We start from the raw sequence: 14,158 nt of genomic DNA, 5'->3' as shown, positions 1-14,158 counted from the left end.
AGTAGAACCCATGATCTGTCTGTTGTATCCCATCTGCCTTAATGTTAGAGGTGTGTTAATGTGTTAAGTTCCATTTTAGCCTTCTCTCCTCCCTTAGACAAAGCCAAGCTGGAGGGCTAGCACAATAGGCTGATGTGCTACCAGAGCGCCTGATGTGTTCTGCTACACGTTTCTGCTTACTACAGTTGTAAAGATATGGTTACAGTGCCCTTTCTCATTAAAATGGCACGTCCACTTGCAGAAGTGCCACTCACTAATGCTGTATGTGATCTCCAAAGACATCAAAGTTTTGACATTATCAAATTAGCCTGTGTAGCTATGGTCAAGATGCTAAAATGAAAATTCTTCCTATTCTGATGTTTGCTATTAGCTAAAGCTTTTTTATTTTTTTATTTCTTTGTTTTTAATTTATTTTAGGGTAGTAGCATATATTTAGCAACAGAATAGAAAACTACCTTTCTTCATACCTCCACAGTACCTGTATCAGACAGAACAAAATCACAGAAATATAAAATCAGAGAGTATGCATTGTGTGGCAACAGGAGATCACACAAATGGAAGGCTTTAAACCACACAGGGATACAGCAGCTCCAAGACGAGGGATCGGGTACAGGATTGTAAAGGGCAGCACGGCACTTACTCATTGAACCAATTGCTGTATGTAACTATCCTGCGGCCAAAGGATTCCCTCAGGCAATAAAAACACACTAGCCCAGTGCTCACTGCACACTCACAGCACAGCATTTTCTAATATTTTTCTCAAAATGCTTTAGCACAACTTGAGTGCTTTAGCATTTGCATGAAGAGATGGTGCAGATATTACCACCCATAGGTTTCCACAGGGCACAGAATAAGCCAGAGTAATTGCTTTTAGAAATTCTAATATAGCACTAATACTGCAATATTCTCGAGCATTCTTATTATTTTTATAGTAAGACCTGATAAAAAAAATTTATGTAATCTCATAACTCAAGCTTATTTGAATACTGTGTGATGTTTTTATGCAGACCTGCTGATTGTCAAGTCATATTTACCTGAAGTTTGTTTGTGCGCATATATATTTATATGTATATCAGCCATAACATTAAAACCTCCTCCTTGTTTCTACACACATTTCACTTACCATATAGGAGCACTTTGTAGTTCTACAATTACTGACTGTAGTCCATTTGTTTCTGTACATGCTTTGTTAGCCCCCTTTCACACTCTTCTTTAATGGTCAGGACTCTCCCAGGACCACCACAGAGTAGGTATTATTTGGGTGGTGGCTCATTCTCAGTGACACTGACATGGTGGTGGTGTGTTAGTGTGTGATGTGCTGGTATGAGTGGATAAGACACAGCAATGCTGATGGAGTTTTTAAACACCTCACTCTCACTGCTGGACTGAGAATAGTCCACCAACCATAAATATCCAGCCAACAGCGCCCTGTGACCACTGATGAAGGTCTAGAAGATGACCAACTTAAACAGCAGCAATAGATGAACAATCGTCTCTAACTTTACATCTACAAGGTGGACCAACTAGGTAGGAGTGTCTAATAGAGTGGACAGTGAGAGGACACGGTATTTAAAAACTCCATCAGAGCTGCTGTGTCTGATCCAGTCATACCAGCACAACACACACTAACACATCACCACCATGCCATTGTCACTGCAGTGCTGAGAATGATCACCTAAGAAATACCTACTCTGTGGTGGTCATGACCATTGAAGAACAGGGTGAAAGCAAGTTAAAAAAAAGTATGCAGAGAAACAGATGGACTACAGTCAGTAATTGTAGAACTACAAAGTTCTTCTATATGGTAGGTGGAGCTGATAAAATGGACAAGAAGTGTAGAAACAAGGAGGTGGTTTTAATGTTATGGTTGTTTAGTGTATATATATATATATATATATATATATATATATATATATATATATATATATATATATACAATGTGCTTGCAGTGACGTCACTATCTATTTAAGCCTAACTAACACTATTATTTATCATCTTTACACTGGCTGTCAATTAAATTCCGCATTAATTGCAAAATACTTTTACTCACTTATAAAGCACTACATGGCTTGGCTCCACAGTATCTGAGTGAACTTATTGAACACTACAAGCATTTTCTTACAAAGCTCCACAACTTTGGAATAATCTCCCTGCCTCTGTTCGGGACTCGGACACAGTCTCAATGTTCAAGTCTAGATTGAAAACACATTTATTTACTCAGGCCTTTGATTAGTCTTTTCAAACTAGGGGTGTGTGGCTCCGGTCCTGGATGTCTGGGGTCTGGGCAGTCTGGTGCTCATATGTTCATCAGAATTGCTGGCGCTGCGTGTTGGCTTCTGGCTGCGCCTGATTTCTGACCTCTAGGACCGGAGCTGCCCACCCCGAATATAGACAAAGGCGCAGAGCTTGGGGGTTCTTGGTCATAGAAACTTGTGGTGATCAGGGATGTTGGGTTGCTGTCGTTATGCCTCTCTTGTCTGATCACTCAGGTTTGATGACGGTAGGGGAGGTGGGCGCTGATGTCATGTGATGCTTTTATGACTTTGTTACCTGCTCGCTCTCCTTTTTAGTTATGCTGTAATAATTAGGGGTGCCGGAGTCTAAAGCTACTCTCTGCAAAACTGACATTTTACTCTTAATGATTTCACATTTTAACTACATCTCCTGTTGTTTTACCCCGAGGTTAAAGACTGCACGTCAAGACTTCTGTGCCAACAATGCTGCTCCTGCTAGATGTGACGGACACCTGACTTGCACCAAAAAATGTCAAGAACTCACTACGGACTTTATCACAGAAAAATAATGAAGAACTTCAATTTTTTTTTTTACTAATTATAACTTTAGTTTAATTTAATTTTGTGTATGTTTGATTTGTGTAAATCCTATTAATTCAAATTATCCTTCAGGCCACCCAAGGAAGATGGGTCCCTGCTGAGTCTGGTTCTTCTCAAGGTCTCTTCCTGTATTTTTAAGGGAGTTTTTGTTTTTCGTTTTTGGCCTGTTGGTCCTGGATTCTGTAAAGTTGCTTTGAGACAATGTTCATTATAAAAAGCACTATACAAATAAAATTGACTTGACTGTTAACATGGGGTCATGGTGGGTGCATTTTCCATTGAATCAGTGGGTTAAATGAAGCAATAAACCCCAGACAGCACACTGGCATTATGGTGCCAAATGTAAGATATAGCCAATCTTGTTTGTGTGCAGACAGTATGAACCCAAGATAGTTCATGCTTTGTCTGGTCAAGTTCATTTCACTTATTATTTAACATCGATTCCTGCATTTTGAGGCCTGCAACATATTCCAAAGAAGTTGGGACGATAAAGCATTTATCACTTTGTAATGTTGCCATTCCTTCTTACAACACTTTTCGGCACTGAGGATTCCAAGCGATGAAGTGTCCCATTCTTTCTTCAAACACATCTTGAGGTATGCAACAGTACAGGGTTATCTGTGTCTTTTTTTTCTGGTAAAAATTCTCAACACATTGTCTACTGGCGTAGACAGCCAGACCAGTCCAGTACATGTACGCTCTTCTATCACAGCCATGCCTTTGTAATGTGTGCAGCATGTGGTTTTACATTGTCTTGACCCTGGAATAGAAGCTTTTAAAATCTTGTTCTTGCTTTAAAACCTCAGCATACTCTCTGCATTAATGCTGCAATCACAGGAGTGTAAATCACATTTGCCAATGGCACATACCATTTTTCCTGTGTGATGGTCCATCTCAGATGCCTCTGATCCCAGAGAACCTTATACTGCTTTTGGACGTGGTTACCATAAAGCTTCTTTATTGCACAGTAAAGTTTTAAGTGGCATTTGTGCATGTAACTTCATATTGTAGTGCTTGACAAAGCGTCACCATAGTAATCTCTTGTCCATGTGGTTATATCAGCTATTGATGAGTGGCGGTTCTTGATGCAGTGCCGTCTAAGGGATGTTTAGCTTGGGCCTGCCCTTTATACACTGAAATTCCTCCACAGTTCTTGAATTGCTTAATGGTATAATGCACCGTAGAGGGAGAAATATGCAAATCTCCTCCAATATTTTTTAAGAAACGTTGTTTTAAGAAACTGGAGATCACCTGTTTGAGAGCAAATCGTTATATTATTATTTTATAGAATTATTATGCAATAACTGCTTTGTTTTAGTCTGAAATTTAATGTATACTTCTGACCTGCGGGAGCCTAGAGGAGTTGACTGTTTATTAAGATCTTACCTTAAACGCACACATTTAACATAACAAGGAAAAAAAACCTTTAGTTCAGGGAATGATGCAGTACATCAACCGATGGCTATCGAAGGTGTGGAGTAGTTCCGTTTATTGATTTACTTTATTGATTGTCTGAGTTAAAGAGCTGAAAGAATCAAAGAGAACACTACGGCAAGAAATGAGAAGAAAGTTAATTGTAGTTGAAGGTTAAAACAATGTCAGGAGTTTATGAAAAGCAGGAGATTGTAATGACACCCTGTTATCACAATCACCACTGTGTTGGCAAGCAAGAATCACTTTAGGCTCTGATTAAAGAAGAGAAATCTCAAACCTAATGAAATTTCAGCAAGATTGTGCCCACAATCGGAAATGGGTTTTCATTTGTCTGGTATGTTGCTGGTGTAAAAAAAAAAGCTTCCTGCAGTGATTGTCCACAATGTTTTTGATGGATTGAATGTCTGAAATAAATAATTAATGGAAATAAATGAGCCGTTAGGCCAAAAAGAACTGTTAACATTTCTCATTTTCTCTAACCCTGAGGGCTTGATTTAAATGTCATAATACAAATGTAACTACAATACTTACTCAGTTATACCACCAGGTTCTTGAAAATTTTGAAGGGATACTATTAGTATGTCATTCTGAATCATTCTACAACAAGATGTGAATTTGACCTTAGCACAAAATAGCTCTTTCTACAAAATATTGTGCATGATGTGTGTCTTAAAACATTGGCATAGCTCACCATAGTTTACTTAAGAAAATACACCGACCAGGCATAACATCATGACCACTGACAGGTGAAGTGAATAACACTGATTATCTCTTCATTAAGGCACCTGTTAGTACATTTTATCCTCAAAGTTGATGTGTTAGAAGCAGGAAAAATGGGTAAGCGTAAGGATTTGAGCGAGTTTGATAAGTGCCAAATTGTGATGGCTATATGACTCGGTCAGAGCATCTCCAAAACTGCAGCTCTTGTGGGGTGTTCCCGGTCTGCAGTGGTCAGTATCTATCAAAAGTGGTCCAAGGAAGGAACAGTGGTAAACCGGCGACAGGGTCATGGGCGGCCAAGGCTCAGTGATGCACGTGGGGAGTGAAAGCCGATCCAACAGACGAGCTACTGTAGCTCAAATTGCTGTAGAAGTTAATGCTGGTTCTGATAGAAAGGTTTTAGGAGCTGCATAGCCGCAGACCAGTCAGGTTGCCCATGCTGACCCCTGTCCACTGCCGAACGTGCCAACAATGGGCACATGAGCATCGGAACTGGACCACTGAGCAATGGAAGAAGGTGGCCTGGTCTGATGAATCACGTTTTCTTTTACATCACGTGGATGGCCGGGTGCGTGTGCATCGCTTACCCGAGGAAAACAGGGCACCTGGATGCACTGTGATGGAGTGTGATGCTTTGGGCAATGTTCTGCTGGGAATCCTTGGGTTCTGCCATCCATGTGGATGTTACTTTGACACGTAGCACCTACCTAAGCATTGTTGCAGACCATGTACACCTTTTCATAGAAACGGTATTCCCCAGATCTCAATCCAGTCGAGCATCTGTGGGATGTGCTGGACAAATAAGTCGGATCCATGGAGGCCCCACCTCGCAACCTACAGGAGTTAAAGGATCTGCTGTTAACATCTTGATGCCAGATACCACAGCACACCTTCAGGGGTCTAGTGGAGTCCATGCCTCAACGGGTCAGGGCTGTTTTGTCATAATGTTATGCCTGATTGGTGTATACTTAATAACTTTATCAATTTTAATTTAAGTTTTTGTTAAATTCTGATATTCATTATGTTAAGGAATATAAAAACGATTTAAATTGATTGTTCCCTTAATGTTGGCACACACTTCAGGCATCTAGACAGCAAGCAATAAATGAACAGCTGTATCACTGTCAGTTCATTAAAATACATGGCAGATGTGTTACACAGCCAATCGTATTCCTCAGAAAAAAAACAATGCCCAAAACACACTCCTACCATATACGTAAACCTTTTGGTTGTGTTATTGCACAAAGCACCTCAACAACCCATACCTACAATCTTCATCTTTAGATGAAAGACCTGATCCATGAAGAACCTGTTTGACCAGAGGTTACATTTGTCAGCCACGTTTGATCAACCTGAACAATGCATCTCGCCTTCATACTGTCAACACACATTTACAGCTAGATTTGACTTGTCAGCTCTCCACATGCATCAAATTAACAAAATAAAAACAATAAAGCACCAGTAACTAGCAATTGTCACATGCCCACTGTGCCAGTACAGTAACTGTCGTTATTATTAAATTACAATATTGTAGCAGTGATGTGTGAGTAACATTCAGCTTAGCCAATCAGAATGCAGCACCTGGTTTATACATGTGCGTTTGGACGTTCTGCAGACGGGCACACCGGACGACAATATGTTTGTTTGTTAAGTAAAATATTACAATAACTAAAAGACAATGAAATATCAGAATACATGTAATCAAAATATACAGTGAGTGCACAGCAAGGGATTTTGGGAATCTGTGTAACCTGCTTAACGTTACTATATATATGTTGTGTGACATTATGCTTTAAGATTTTCTCTAACTTCACAACTAGAAGTTGAAATAGGTGGTGCAGGGGGTAACATTGTGAAAAAAATGACATAAGAGTGAGTTTGTGTGTGAATATGTGTGTCTGCCCTGTGATGAACTGGTGACCTGTCCGGGATGTTTGCTAACAAATAATTCAGACCCTGACCAGGATAAAGTGCTGGTAAAACAAACAAAATAAATAAGGAACTCTATATACATTTCACATTTGCATCTGTAAATCAGGTAAATTTAGATGCATGTCTTTGATTGGTAAATAACCTACAACTTTGCGTGTAATGAAAAATCATAAATTTGTGATTCATGTCATAAAACAAATATGATCCCCTAAATATAACTGAGCTACTGTAGCAAGCATCTGTTTCATATATTTATACCCACATTTTGAATTTTATATAGAAGTTCCTGATTTAACGTGAACACAATTTAGTGGGAAAGTGACAAGCAAGTAAAAATCATCCTTTTGACATTGACAATGTTCCAGAACTCTGTCCTTTAATAACCAATTTATCTTCACCATCAGAAGACGTTAGCACAGCAGATGTTGGTAACACCCCACCACTTGGGCTGTCTGCATTGTCTCTACACTCGTTACTTTGTTTCTTTGCCAGCCTACAGATTAGAATGAGTGGGGTGGTAAAAGTCTGGTTATAAAGCATATGTGTGTTGCTTTGCTGTTTTGTGAATTAATTTCATGCTTGACAGTAGCTCTGTGAGAAAATTTCCTCACCTTAAAATAGCTGTGGATGGTGTAAATTTCCTCACTTAAAATAGCTGTCAGTGTTGGAAACAGAGATTGGCCATTTAGTCGATAAAAAGGTATGAAAGTAAATGTCTGCTTTAAAATACATTAAATATTAAATATGCTTTTAAATAGTGATGAATATCTCTAGGATTTATTTGTTCATTTGCTGTTGGGTATTTTAGTCCAGTAAAATGTGGTAGTTGTGTGCAGTTTTATGTTATAGTAAGATGTTGCTGGTGTGGTTACAATAGAATTTATAATGAAGAAAAAAAACTACGTTTTTTTTTTTCTCTATGCACATATTTACTGTGGGTTTTCTACAAATATACTGAATTAAAAAAAATATAAAATGTAATTCAGATTATTAATTTGGTGCTTTAAAAAGCAATATAATGTCAACTATTGCCAATGCATTGAAATATACTATATAATCAGATGTACTGTATTTAAATACATAAACATGAGATTTTTCTTAGAGGTTCTTTTAGCTTTTTTATGCCTAGTTTTCCTGAATATTCTAGTTCATGGCATACCTGTTTCTGATTGAATATATATATATATATATTTAATCAGAAACAGATTTAATCTGCATCAATATATATATATATTTATATATATATATACTGTATATATACAGTATATATATATATATATAAAATTCTGCTCTGATTGAGAAGAACAAAGCTAACCCACGCCCCCGCCGACACGTGGGCAGCAGACGTATGCATCTTATTACCTACACTTTGACGAGTGCAGTGCAGCTCAGCACTGTGTACGGAGAGACACACCCTAAGAGCACTCTTTTCTCATCTCTGTGCAGGCGCCATCAATCAGCCAGCAGAGGTCATAATTGCACCAGTCATGAGAGAGAGAGACCCCATCCGGCTTAGTCCCGCCCATATGAACAACAGGCCAATCGTTGTTCATGTGGCCGCTCAGCCTCAGCCGGCAAGGCAGAGCTGATATTCGATACGATGTATTCGAGATCCCAGCTCTGGTTTCAGCGTGTGTTTTTACCACTGCGCCACCTGAGTGGCCCTGATTACATTTGATAATTCAAAATAATTTCATTAACATTTTCCGCAACCTGGTTTCTTTCCCATAGACAATATAATGGGTGCAGGCAAACTAACCATTGCGGCTGAAATTATTAAAATCTGCCATGACACATGTGCACCTTACAAGTGTATGCTGTGTTTACATTAAGTAAAGTGTAATAAAAGTCGATTTACAAAATACCTTAATGACACTAGCTATGTTTACATGCACAGATTTTATCCAATCCTATATAGATTAAGAGTGAGGTGGTTATATGCACACTTTAAATTACATTCTGAGTCCGAGTAGAATGAGCAACAATGTGTTACCTGTGCTTTTAGTCAGCGTTTGTTTTTTAATTGCTTTAACATGAAACCTCTGGATGGAAGTACAGTTGTACTAAAGGAATTCACAGATTCTGAATGGAAGAAAAATTTCTGTATACCACGGCACTCATTCATGATTTAATTTGACAGAAACTGTATTTAGAACTACCTTAGTTGAGCTGGTTTATTGCAGTTGAGATGTATACATAGACATATTCTACAACCCCAGATAAGAAAAAGTTGAGACAGTATGAAAAATGCAATTTACATTTACTTTGACTTCTGTTTGATTGCAGACAGTTTGAACCCAAGATATTTCATGTTTTGTCTGCTCAACTTCATTTCATTTGTTAATATACCGTACCTTGGCACTGCATCAAGAACCGCCACTCAACAATAGCTGATATAACCACATGGGTGAGGGATTACTTTGGCAAACCTTTGTCAAGCACTACAATACAGAGTTACATGCACAAATGCCACTTAAAACTGTACTGTGCAAAAAAGAAGCCTTATATTAACCATGTCCAGAAGCACCATCGACGTCTCTGGGCTCGGAGGCATCTAAGATGGGCCATCACACAGTGGAAATGTGTATTGTGGTCAGATGAATCAGCATTCCAGGTCTTTTTTTTTTTTGGAAAAAATGGATGCCATGTACTCCGGACCAAAGACGAAAAAGGACCATCCAGACTGTTATCAGTCCAAAAGTTCAAAAGCCAGGGTCTGTCATGGTATGTGGGTGTGTCAGTGCCCTTGGCAAAGGTCATTTACACTTCTGTGATGGCAGCATTAATGCAGAAAAGTACATTGAGATCTTAGAGCAACATATGCTGCCTTCAAGACGTCATCTTTTGCAGGGACGTCCATGCATTTTTCAACATGACAATTCAAAATCACATGCTGCACACATTACAAAGGCATGGCTGCGGAAGAAGAGGGTACGGGTACTGGACTGGCCTGCCTGCAGTCCTGACCTGTTCCCAATAGAGAATGTGTGGAGAATTTTGAAACGAAAAATGTGACGACGACGACCCCGTACTGTTAAACATCTTAAGACGTGTTTGCAGGAACAATGAGGCAAAATAAAAGCTGAAACACTAAATCACTTGGTCTCCTCGGTGCCAAAACGTCTTTTAAGTGTGGTGAAAAGGAATGGCAACATTACAAAGTGGTAAATGCTTTACTGTTCCAACTTTTTTTGGAATGTGTTGCAGGCCTGAAATGCAGGAATGGATGTTTATTAATAAATTAAATAAAGTTGAGCAGACAAAACATTAAATGTTTCAGGTTCATCCTGTCTACAATCAAATAAAAGTCAAAGTAAATGTAAGAATGTTTTTTATTATTTGCCTTTTTTATGCTGTCCCAACTTTTTCTGATTTGGGGTCGTATAACTTTTTACAATCCATATGGAAAGACTGTAATCATTTTAGTACCTAAAAGCAGATCATTTTATATCATCAGGTTGTTTTTATCCTTAATGTGACTGTCCAGACACTAAAGCATTGTGCACAATGACATTTTTTCTTCTGATGATTCCCCCACATAACCAGGACTAAGAATGCATACTTGTAAGTAAAAACTGCTTAACTGATTGAAGTGTGTAAACAGTGTCCCATGCTATAATTTGCCATGAGTTGTCTTTACAGATTTTTAGCACTGGATTGATATAAGATGACAACTATAATTATTTTCTTCTCCATCCTAATGTCTTCACTGAGTCTCTGACAGATATTCCAGTTTTTGGACGTGAAAATAACTCTTTTTAATGAATGACTGAGTGTGTTTTAGATGCATTCAATCTGTCACACAATATTCTCACTGAATTTAAAGTTGCAAATTGGTGAGGAACACAGGACAAGATTTTGGTTAAGAGGTGGGCAGCTCTGAACTCAAGCTGACAAGTGTGATTAGTTTTTAATAATCACTGACCATTAATTGTAAAAAATAAATAAATAAATAAATAAAAACAAATACAACCCTAAAACAGAAAAGTTGGGACAGCATGGAAAATGCGAATAATAAACACAGAGTTTCTTACATTTACTTTGACTTTTATTTGATTGCAGACAGGATGAACCTGAGATATTTCATGTTTTGTCTGGTCAACCTTATTTCATTCATTAATAAACATCCATTCCTGCATTTCAGGCCTGCAACACATTCCAAAAAAAGTTGGGACAGTATAGCATTTACCACTTTGTAATGTTGTCATTCCTTTTCACCACACTTAAAAGACGTTTTGGCACCGAGGAGACCAAGTGATTTAGTGTTTCAGCTTTTATTTTGTCCCATTCTTCCTGCAAACACGTCTTAAGATGTGCAACAGTACGGGGTCGTCGTTGTCACATTTTTAGTTTAAAAATTCTCCACACATTCTCTACTGGGGACAGATCAGGACTGCAGACAGGCCAGTCCAGTACCCGTACCCTCTTCTTCCGCAGCCACGCCTTTGTAATGTGTGCAGCATGTGGTTTTGCATTGTCTTGTTGAAAAATGCATGGACGTGTCTGGAAAAGATGACGTCTTGAAGGCAGCGCATGTTGCTCTAAGATCTCAATGTACTTTTCTGCATTAATGCTGCCATCACAGAAGTGTCAATTAGCTTTGCCAAGGGAACTGACACAGCCCCATACCATGATAGACTTTGCTTTTGGACTTTTTTTTTCAGAAATGCTGGAATGCTGATTTATCTGACCACAATACACGTTTTTACTGTGTGATGGTCCATCCTAGATGCCTCAGAGCCCAGAGAAGTCGACGTCGTTTCTGGACATGATTAACATAAGGCTTTTTTTTTTTTGCACATTAAAGTTTTAAGTGGCATTTGTGCATGTAACTCTGTATTGTAGTGCTTGACAAAGGTTTGCCAAAGTAATCCCTCACCCATGTGGTTATATCAGCTATTGTTGAGTGGTGGTTCTTGATGCAGTGCCGTCTGAAGGATTGAAGATCACAGGTGTTCAGCTTAAGCTTGCGCCTTTGGCCTTTACGCACTGAAATTCCTCCCGATTCCTTGAATGGTTTAATTATATTATGTACTGTAGGGGGAGAAACACGCAAATCTCTTCCAATCTGTCTTTGAGGTACATTGTTTTTAAACATTTCAATCATTTTCTCACACATTTGTTGACAAACTGGAGATCCTCCGATCATCTTTGCTTATCAAAGTCTCAGCCTTTCCTGGATGCTGCTTTTGTACCAAACCATGATTACAATTACACGTTGACATCACCTGTTTGGAATCACATCATTATTTAGTTTTTTTTTACCTCATTACTAGCCCTAAATTTCCCCTGTCCCATTCCATTTTTTTGGAATATGTTGCAGGCCTGAAATGCAGGAATACAGGAATTTGTTTATATTAACAAATGAAATAAAGTTGAGCAGACAAAGCATGAAATATCTTGGGATATAAAAAAAAAAAGTCAATGTAAATGTAAGGAACTGCATTTTTATTTTATTTGCAACCCCACATTTGGGGTTGTAATTGTCACAAACAATTCAACTGGCTGATCAAAAAAATTTAATAAACATTCAATATTTATGTCTGCCAAAGTAAGATATGAAACATTTTTACAACAACAAAATTTTAAATATCAAATAAAAACAGTACACCATATGGCCAAAAGTACATGGACACCTGACTATAAGCCTGTTGAAACTCCAAAACCATGTGCTTTAATAAGTAGTTCCACCCAACCCATTGGTGATATTCACATATATCTTGGAAGGCTTTCCACATGATTTCAAAGTGTTCTTGTAAAAACTTCAAATACTGATGTTAATATACATACCACAATTGTTTAAGGTCAGGCAGGCAACTGGAGTTCCTCCACACCACATGTTAAACTATGTCATTATAAACCACGTTGTGCATAACATAATTCATTTTACATAATTGATTGTATAAACCTGTTTAGAATGGGTGTGGCTGAAACACCTGAACTGAACACACAAAGAGGTCAACCCACATTTTCTGGCCCTAAAGTGTACACCAAAGAATGTGACCAAACAGATTATTTACCTGGTTAAAGTTTAACATTACTATAACAAAACAGTAGTATTCTTACACAAAAGGCCATAATTAAATATAGTTATGTTTATTCATTGTCACTAACCATTTTATCCAGAGCAGGGTCATGGTGGTTCTGGCACCACCCAGGAACACAAGACATAAGGCTGGAAAATACCCTGGACAGGTCACCATTCTGTCGTAGAACAAAAAACACACACAAAAACACAGACACATATACAAACGTACACCCACATACACTAACCCAAAAACTCACCTCTAGGGACAATTCCGTGCAACCAGTTTGCACATGGATGGTGCAAAGAAAACCGGAATACCCAGAGACAACCCACATTGACACAGCCAGAGGAAACTCACAGGCAGGGATCAAAGTCTGGTCCTCAGGTGTTACTGTGCTACACATACTATATCAGGTGCACCACTATGCCATCCACTGTGATTCAGAAAGATTGCTTAATGATTTACTTTTACTATTGAAATCATTGTGTAGATCCGTTTGTTCAAGCATGCAGTTGGTGGGGGTGTAAATACTTTTGCTCTGGCAGGTGAATGTGTGCATGTGTGCAAGCATGCAGTTGGTGGGGGGTGTAAACGCTTTTACTCTGGCAAGTGAATGTGTGTAAGCAAGCATGCAGTTGGTGGGGGTGTAAACACTTTTGCTCTGGCAGGTGAATGTACTTGGTGGGGGTGTAAACACTTTTGCTCTGGCAGGTAATGTGCAAGCACGTAGTTGGTGGGGGTGTAAACACTTTTGCTTTAGAATGTGTGTGTGCAAGCATGTAGTTGGTGGGGGTGTAAACACTTTTACTCTGGCAAGTGAATGTGTGCAAGCAAGCATACAGTTGGTGGGGTGTAAATACTTTTGCTCTGGCAGGTGAATGTGTGTAAGCAAGCATACAGTTGGTGGGGGTGTAAACACTTTTGCTCTGGAAGGTGAATGTAGTTGGTGGGGGTGTAAACACTTTTGCTCTGGCAGGTGAATGTGTGTGCAAGCATGTAGTTGGTGGGGGTGTGTGCAAGCATGTAGTTGGTGGGGGTGTAAACACTTTTGCTCTGGCAGGTGAATGTGTGTGCAAGCATGTAGTTGGTGGGGGTGTAAACACTTTTGCTCTGGCAGGTGAATGTGTGTAAGCAAGCATGTAGTTGGTGGGGGTGTAAACACTTTTGCTCTGGCAGGTGAATGTGTGTAAGCAAGCATGTAGTTGGTGG

Source organism: Trichomycterus rosablanca, chromosome 2 (assembly GCF_030014385.1).
Source record: "Trichomycterus rosablanca isolate fTriRos1 chromosome 2, fTriRos1.hap1, whole genome shotgun sequence".
Lineage (NCBI taxonomy): Eukaryota > Metazoa > Chordata > Actinopteri > Siluriformes > Trichomycteridae > Trichomycterus > Trichomycterus rosablanca.
The sequence above is the reverse complement of the archived record's forward strand: the minus strand, read 5'-3'. Positions refer to the sequence as shown.